The following is an 8,096-nucleotide window of genomic DNA, read 5'->3' as shown; positions in this document are numbered from 1 at the left end:
CCAAAGGGCATGGAACAGAACAAAGAATTGAACTCTACAGAAGCTCATCTATTCTGCGTGACTCACTTCTCTTGTAGACCTTTGAAAAATGACCACAATATTGTTTCCTTGAAAAGATTTTAGAGGCACAAAGCCATGTAGTGATTTTACTTTCAGTTACTATGGGGTGGTATAATCCTGGAACACACATATACACAGTCATGACAAAATCAAAAGGGGAAAAGGTAGTGTTCAGGGAGCCAAAAGAAACCTCTTTTAACTATCTTCTCAATCTTAAAAAATATAAAAATAGAAAAGTGGGATGTACTTTAAGTTTGTGTATTTCTTGGCCATGGGAATTTAAGCTTCTTTCTAATTTTAATTTGTAGTCATCAACTTAATTAATGTATCTTTTTTTTTTCTTTCCTTGGCAGACAGTGACAATTCTACTGGGTCCTTTTGCAATTCCTCTATTATTAAAGAGGATTTGGTGCTCTGGAAATTTCACATCTGGCACCTCCACATCAAAGAGCAGAAGCTGATCTTCTAGTCCATTTTGTTGCATACCAGGATGCAATGTGTTTGCCCTGAGCGTGAATAGCAAAGTGGATCCAGGTGGGCTCAAATGCAGTTTATAGATCCAGCTAGCCAAGTGTGTGACTATTGTCAAGGCAGCCCCCACAACAAAGTGAGCCTGTATGAGAAGATAGCCCCTTCTCCCTGGCAAACCTATTTTCTGATTCACCAGAGGGAGCCCTTTCTGAAATGTCTGCCTATTATGCTATGATTTAAATGTATGGAGCTATGCATAATATGCATTGTTTTGTAAATATATGTATTTTGACTTATTGGACATATTTATCTTTTCCTCATTTTAATAGTGATTGCATTTTCATAAATTTGGAAGGTTTCCTGACCCCTTGCTTCTCCAGGTTAAAATAAGTTATTCCTTATTAAATTTTTCCTGATATTTTCCAAAGATTTTTATACATTTATTTCAGTTCCTTTTACATCATAATTATTTGTGTATCCAATTTTCCCCTCTTGGATTCTAAATTCCTTGAGAATGGAGTCTGCATATTAAATATTTTTGGGTCCCCACACCTCATATAATTCTTTACGTATAGATAATACTTAAAATGTATTTTTGAAATCTATTCAAATCAATTGAGTTGAAGGCTACATTTTACATACCCATTTAAACCCAATTGTTGACAATAGAATTACTGGTAAGAAAGCAGAAATCAACACTTGCTGAACCAATTTTTCTTTCTTTTCAAATATAATTCTTTTTAAACCCTACAAAATGTACTGTCTGCACTCCTAATCAACTGAATCTGTGATCTTATTTATGCAAGACTTCATTTTAATAATTCAGATTATAACCTGCCCAAGTATGCTCTTTCTGTTTCACTTTTATCCATGTTCTCCAAAAACACTGCCATTATTTGTTCACTTATGCTGGATGTTTTCCTCCCTTTCTTCCAAAATCATGAGAATATCAGTAGAATACTCTGGTTATACATCCCTTGAAGTTGCTAGGGATCTTCTTTTCCTATAATATGATTCTTTGATGATATCCTTTACTCCTGTTCTTCGAAATTCTTCATTGGTTACGTGCTTCGGTCTGCTCATATCCACCATGAACCTCTCCATTGCCAAGCATGTGATATTCATCTAAGTTCTTTGGAAGAAGGGATATTCTACGGATTGTTGCCATATAGCAACATCAGCAAAATGTGAATATTAAAGAGACCAGTCTTGGGGGAAGAGCCAAGATGGCAGCTGGAAAGCAGGGACTTGCCTAAAGCTCTCCCCCAGGACCCTCCAAACACCTATAAAAATGGCTCTGAACAAATTCTAGAACTGTGGAACCCAAGAGATAGCAGAGGAAAGCAGGGCTCCAGCCCAGGAAAGCCTGGATGGTCATTTGGAAAGGTCTATTGCACCATTTTGGGAGCAGAGCAGAGCCTAGCATGGGCCACACCCAGACGAACCAGACCTGGAGTCGAGTGGTACAGGCCTTAGCACCCTGAATCAGTGAGCTGTGGCAGTTACCAGACTTCTCAACCCACAAATACCAAAGACAACAGAGGTTAGTGGGAAAAAACTGCAGGGACAGAGTGAAAGGAGTTGATTGTTGGCCACTAACCCCCCGGGGGGGGGGGGAGAGGGGAAGGCAGTGCAGCTCTGAGGCTGCTTACAGAGCTACAGCTGCAGTTGCTTCCTGGCCCCAGGCCCACCTGGTGGAAGGAATTAAGTGGCGGATCAGAGCAGGAGTGCAGAGCCTACTTAGATCTGAGTCATGGTCTGGGTTTGTTGTTCTTGGGGGAGGAGGAATGCTGGTGTGGCAGAGCTTGCTGTGTGGAAATAGCTCTGAAAACAACAGTGCAGCCCCCCACACTTGGGACAAAGTACTCTCTACTCTACAAGCAGTCACATCCCGACTAAAAGCTCAAGGGTTGAATAATTGGCTGGGAACACAAACAGGCAGCTGTTAGGAAGAGAAATGAGGGTGATGTGAGAAAACCATGAAAAACAAGTCAATGACTTGCTAAAAGAGACCCAAAAAATACTGAAGAAAATAACACCTTAAAAAATAGACTAACTCAAATGGCAAAAAAGCTCCAAAAAGCAAATGAAGAGAAGAATGCCTTGAAAGGCAGAATTAGCCAAATGGAAAAAGAGGTCCAAAGACCACTGAAGAAAATACTACCTTAAAAGTTAGATTGGAGCAATTGGAAGCTAGTGACTTTATGAGAAATCAACATATTATAAAACAGAACCAAAGGAATGGAAAAATGGAAGACAATGTGAAATATCTCATTGGAAAAAACACTGACCTGGAAAATAGATCCAGGAGAGATAATTTAAAAATTATTGGACTACCTGAAAGCCATGATCAAAAAAAAAAGCCTAGATATCCTCTTTCAAGAAATTATCAAGGAGAACTGCCCTGATATTCTAGAGCCAGAGGATAAAATAGAAATTGAAAGAATCCACCAATCACCTCCTGAAAAAGACCCCAAAAAGAAAACTCCATGAAATATTGTTGCCAAATTCCAGAGCTCCCAGATCAAGGAGAAAATACTGCAAGCAGCCAGAAAGAAACAATTTGAGTATTGTGGAAACACAATCAAGATAATACAAGGTCTAGCAGCTTCTACATTAAGGGATCAAAGGGCTTGGAACATGATATTCTGGAGGTCAATGGAGCTAGGATTAAAACCAAGAATCACCTACCCAGCAAAACTGAGTGTAATGCTCCAAGGAAAAATATCAATTTTCAATAAAATAGAGGACTTTCAATTTTATCAGTGAAAAGACCAGAGCTGAATAGAAAATTTGATTTTCAAACCCAAGAATCAAGAGAAGCATGAAAAGGTAAACAAGAAAGAGAAATCATAAGGGACTTACTGAAGTTGAACATTTTGTTTACATTCCTACATGGAAAGATGATGTGTATAATTCATGAGACCTCAGAACATATATATGTATATATGCATATATATATACATATATATGTATATATACACACACACACATATATACATATATATATATATATATATATATATATATATATATATATATATATATATATATATATATATATATATATATATATATATGACAGAGGGCACAGGGTGAGTTGAATATGAAGAGATGATATCTAAAAAATAAAATCAAATTAAGTGATGAGAGAGGAATATATTGAGAGAGGGAGAAAGGGAAAGATAGAATGGGGTAAATACATAAAAGTGGCAAAAAAGCAGTTCTGTAGGAAGGAAAGGGGGGCAGGTGAGGGGGAATGAGTGAATCTTGCTCTCATCAGAATTGACCTGTGGTTGGAATAATCTATGCACTCAATTGGGTATCTTACCCCACAGGAAATAAGGAGGAAGGAGATAAGAAAAGGGGGATGATAGAAGGGAGGGCAGATAGGGGGAGAATGTAATCAAAAGCAAACACTTTTGAAAAGGGACAGGGTCAAGGGAGAAAACTGAATAAAGGGGGATAAGATAGGAGGGAGCAAAATATAGTTAGTCCTTCACAACATGAGTATTGTGGAAGGGTTTTACATAGTGATACACAAGTGGCCTATGTTAAATTGCTTGACTTCTTAGGGAGGATGAGTGGGAAGGGAGGAGGGGAGAGAATTTGGAACTCAAAGTTTTGAAAGCAGATGTTCAAAAAAAACGTTTTTGCATGCAACTAGGAAATAAGATATATAGGTAATGGGACATAGAAATCTATCTTGCCCTACTAGAGATATAAGGGAAAGGGGGATTTGGGGGAGTGGGGTGACAGAATGGAGGGCTGACTGGGAAATGGGGCAATCAGAATATATGCCATCTTGGAGTGGGGGAATGGTAGAAATGGGGAGAAAATCTGTAATTCAAACTCTTGCGGAAATCAGTGTTGAAAATTAAAAATATTAAATAAATAAATAATAACAAAAAAGACCAGCCTCTGCTTTCATGGAAAAATTAGAGTTAATAACAAGCTTTTCATTTTCCTGAAAGAAATCTAGTTCTCTCTCCTCTTTCTGTTCAAATTTGGGACCAAATCAATGTTTGTCTTTATTGTCTGTCTCCAAAATGCATACCATCAGATGAGATTTATAGAGTGCCAACCAAATGTGTATTGAAATCCAAGAAATATACATTATTCATCTATTTGGTCTCCCCTGTATGGATGGTTAATTCAAACTCCTTTTACTAATTACAGACAGAACTCTTCTAAGAGTTTCAAATGCTGTGGAACCTGATGCAGTCAATGCAGTGTCTACAAACAGAAGCATTTGGTTCCATAGGGATCCTTCCTCAACATGGACTCTGTGCGGGATCTCCTTCATCACAGTGGTACATACTTCAGGTGAGCACATAACCCCTGGTTATTATTTGAGGGTCACTGGACGAATTTATTTCTATCGCTATATCTTCTAAGGAATCTTAGAATATCTTGCTGTAAAGGTGAGACGTTTGTTCATTAAAGTTGATCTAAACTATTTAATCATAAGGAGTCAAATCTATGTGGTGGTCACACAGCTCAGAACCCTACAAGACTTTCTTTTTGTGGCTTCAATGTCTTTAATGTGTTCTTTCCTTTCCTTTTCTTTTTTTTTTTTTTTGCTGCTGAGTACCACACACTAGTTACATAAACATAAAAATTTTGCATTTTTAATCTAATTTTTATAGCCAGCAGATCTTATTAGCTATTTTGGCAGACAGGTGTCCTCAAAGAAGTTATATTTATGTTTGTTGGCTATTTTCTATAACAGAGTTTATTCTATGCAATTTAGGACTCAATTATATACTGGTTTGCATCTCTCCCTATTGATCTGTTAAGTAATGGTCTGTTGAATTTATTTTTCTAAGATGGGTGTGTTTAGGCATTCTATTTCCTGATTTATTAATCTGAGTAATTTATATTTTCAAAAATATTCTTCACTACCACTCAGATTATCAGATTTATTGGCATATAATTCTGCAAAATATTCCCTAATGACTGTTCTAATTTCTTCTTCATTGGTGGTGAATTCCCTCCTTTCATTTTTGATCTGGGGTATTTGGTTTTCTTCTTTCTTTTTTTTAATCAAATTAACCAGTGGCTTATCTATATTATTTTTCACATAAAACCAGTTCCTAGTTTTATTTATTACCTCAATATTTTTTTTCAATTCTATTAACTTCACCTTTCATTTTCAAGATTTCCAATTTGGTGCTCAATGGGAGATTTTTAATTTGCCTTTTTTCTAGTTTTTTTAGTTGCATGACCAATTTATTGATCCAGTCTTTTTCCGTTTTGTTGATGCAAGAATTTAGAGACATAAATTTCCCCTAAGTACTACTTTGGCTATATCTTATAAATTTTGGTATATGGTCTCGTTGTTGTCACTCTCTTTAATGAAATTATTGATTGTTTCTATGATTTGTTCTTTAATGCACTAATTCAATAGGATGAGATTATTTAGTTTCAAACTAATTTTAGTCTATCCTTCCACTTCTCTTTGTGTAACTTATTGCATTATGATCTGAAAAGAATATGTTTAATGCTTCTGCCTTTCTACATTTGATTTTAAGTTTTTTTGTGCCCTAACATATGGTCAATTTTTGTGTATGTATTATGCACTGCTGAAAAAAGTTATATTCCTTTCTGTTCCCAGTGAGTTTTTTCCAAAGATTTGTCATATCTAACTTTTTTTAATATTCTATTCACTCCTTAGTTTCTTTCTCTTTTTTTATTTCTTGGTTGAATTCATCAATTTCTGAGGGGACAGTTGAGGTCCCCTACTAGTGTAGTTTTGTTGTCTATTTCTTCTTATAACTCACTGAAATTCTCCTTTAAGAATTTTGATGCTATGCCACTTGAAACATATATATTTAGTATTGATATTATTTCATTATTTACAGTTTCTTTTAGTAAAATGTAGTTTCCTTCCTTTCCTCTTTTAATTAGCTCTATTTATGCTTTTTCTTTGTCTGAGATCAGGATTGCTACCCCCCCCTTTTTTTTTACTTCAGTTGAAGCATAATAGATTCTATTCCAACTCCTTACCTTTACTCTGTGTGTGTCTCTGTGCTTCAAGAGTGTTCCTTGTAAACAGCATATTGTAGGATTCTGGTTTTTGATCCACTCTGCTGTCTGCTTTTGTTTTATGGGAGAATTCATACCACTCATATTCACAACTCTGATTACTAACTTTGTATTTCCCTCCATCTTATTTTTCCTCCTGTTTCATCTCTTTTCTTTCACCCTTTCCTTCTTCACCAGAGTTTTGCTTCTGTGTACTACCTTTCCCAATCTACAATCTCTTCTTTAATCCCCCCCTCATATTTAATCTCTTCCCCTCCTACTTCCTTGTTGGGTAAGACAGGTTTCTATATTGAGCTAATTGTGAATATTATTCCCTCTTTGAGCCAATTCTGATCTGAGTAAGATTCAAGCGATACACAGTGCCCACCCTCCCATCTTCCTGTCCTTTGAAATGGATCTTTTATTTCTCTTCATGTGAAATAATTTGCCAACTGCCTGCCTGCTCTCTGCTTGCTGCTGACCTGAGAGAAGAGCATCTCAGGGTCAAGGCCATGTCTCAAAAGCCCATTGTTCTGGCCCCATGCCCAAGCACCAAAAGACCTTTCTATCCAGCTCAAATTGAGCAGCTCATTTGCAAGGGCCAAGAAGCCAAGGAGTTTTCCTACTGTCCCTACAGTAACTTTCCAGTGGGGGCAGCTCTCTTGACTCTGGACAGGAAGATTTTTTTCAGGATGCAACATAGAAAATGTGTCCTACCCAGTAGGCACCTGTGCAGAACACACCTCCATTCAGAAGGCTATCTTGGAAGGACACAAAGAGTTCCTGGCCATTGTTATTACCAGTACTTTGGAGAATGAATTTATTTCACCATGTGGAGCCTGTAGGCAAGTGATGAGAGAGTTTGGAAGACATTGGTACATGTACATGACAAAAGCAGATGATATGTAAGAAGTCAGGATGGTCCATAAACTATTGCCTAGACCGTTTGGACCAGATGACCTGAAAAACTAACTAGGGAATTGGGATGATGTCATTATCCAACTGAGACCCTTTTTAACCACCTGGGAGAAAATTCTCTCTCAGTATTGTCCAGTGGCATCATTCCCAGAGCAATGTTGATATGAAACAACCCCAGTACTTAGAAGGTCCTAAGCACTGGCTGCTTCTGCATCTCCTGTTCAATCTAAGGACCTCTTTGCCATTTATGTTTGAAGTGCCTTGGACATACTATAAGGTGAGAGTGGAAAGAACACTAGCCTGGGAGTCAAGAGACCTGTGTTGTATTCCCGCCTCTGCCTCTAACTTCCTATGTGTCCTCACAGTAGTCATTTAGACTCTGCAGTCCTCAGTTTCCTTTTCTGTCATATCAGAATGTTGGCCCAAATCAGGAGTTCTTAGTTCTGTTTATGTCCTGGACCCCCTGGGCAATGTGGTGAAGCCTATGGACCTTTTCTCAAAAGAATGTTTTTAAATGCACAAAATAAAATACATAGGATTACAGAGGAAACCCATTATGTTGAAATAATAATAGCAAAATATTTTAAAAAGTTCACAGAGCCCAAGTTAAGAATCTTTGG

General features: G+C 37.2%; 1 pseudogene; it reads left to right on the top strand.

Annotated features, from left to right (window-relative positions):
• Nucleotides 1-7,016: 7,016 nt before the first annotated feature.
• On the top strand, nt 7,017-7,530 carry LOC118842269 (annotated as a pseudogene).
• The last annotated feature ends 566 nt before the right edge of the window (nt 7,531-8,096 follow it).

The sequence above is a fragment of the Trichosurus vulpecula genome, chromosome 1 (genome assembly GCF_011100635.1).
Source record: "Trichosurus vulpecula isolate mTriVul1 chromosome 1, mTriVul1.pri, whole genome shotgun sequence".
NCBI lineage: Eukaryota > Metazoa > Chordata > Mammalia > Diprotodontia > Phalangeridae > Trichosurus > Trichosurus vulpecula.
This window is presented reverse-complemented; position numbering and strand designations above follow the sequence as displayed.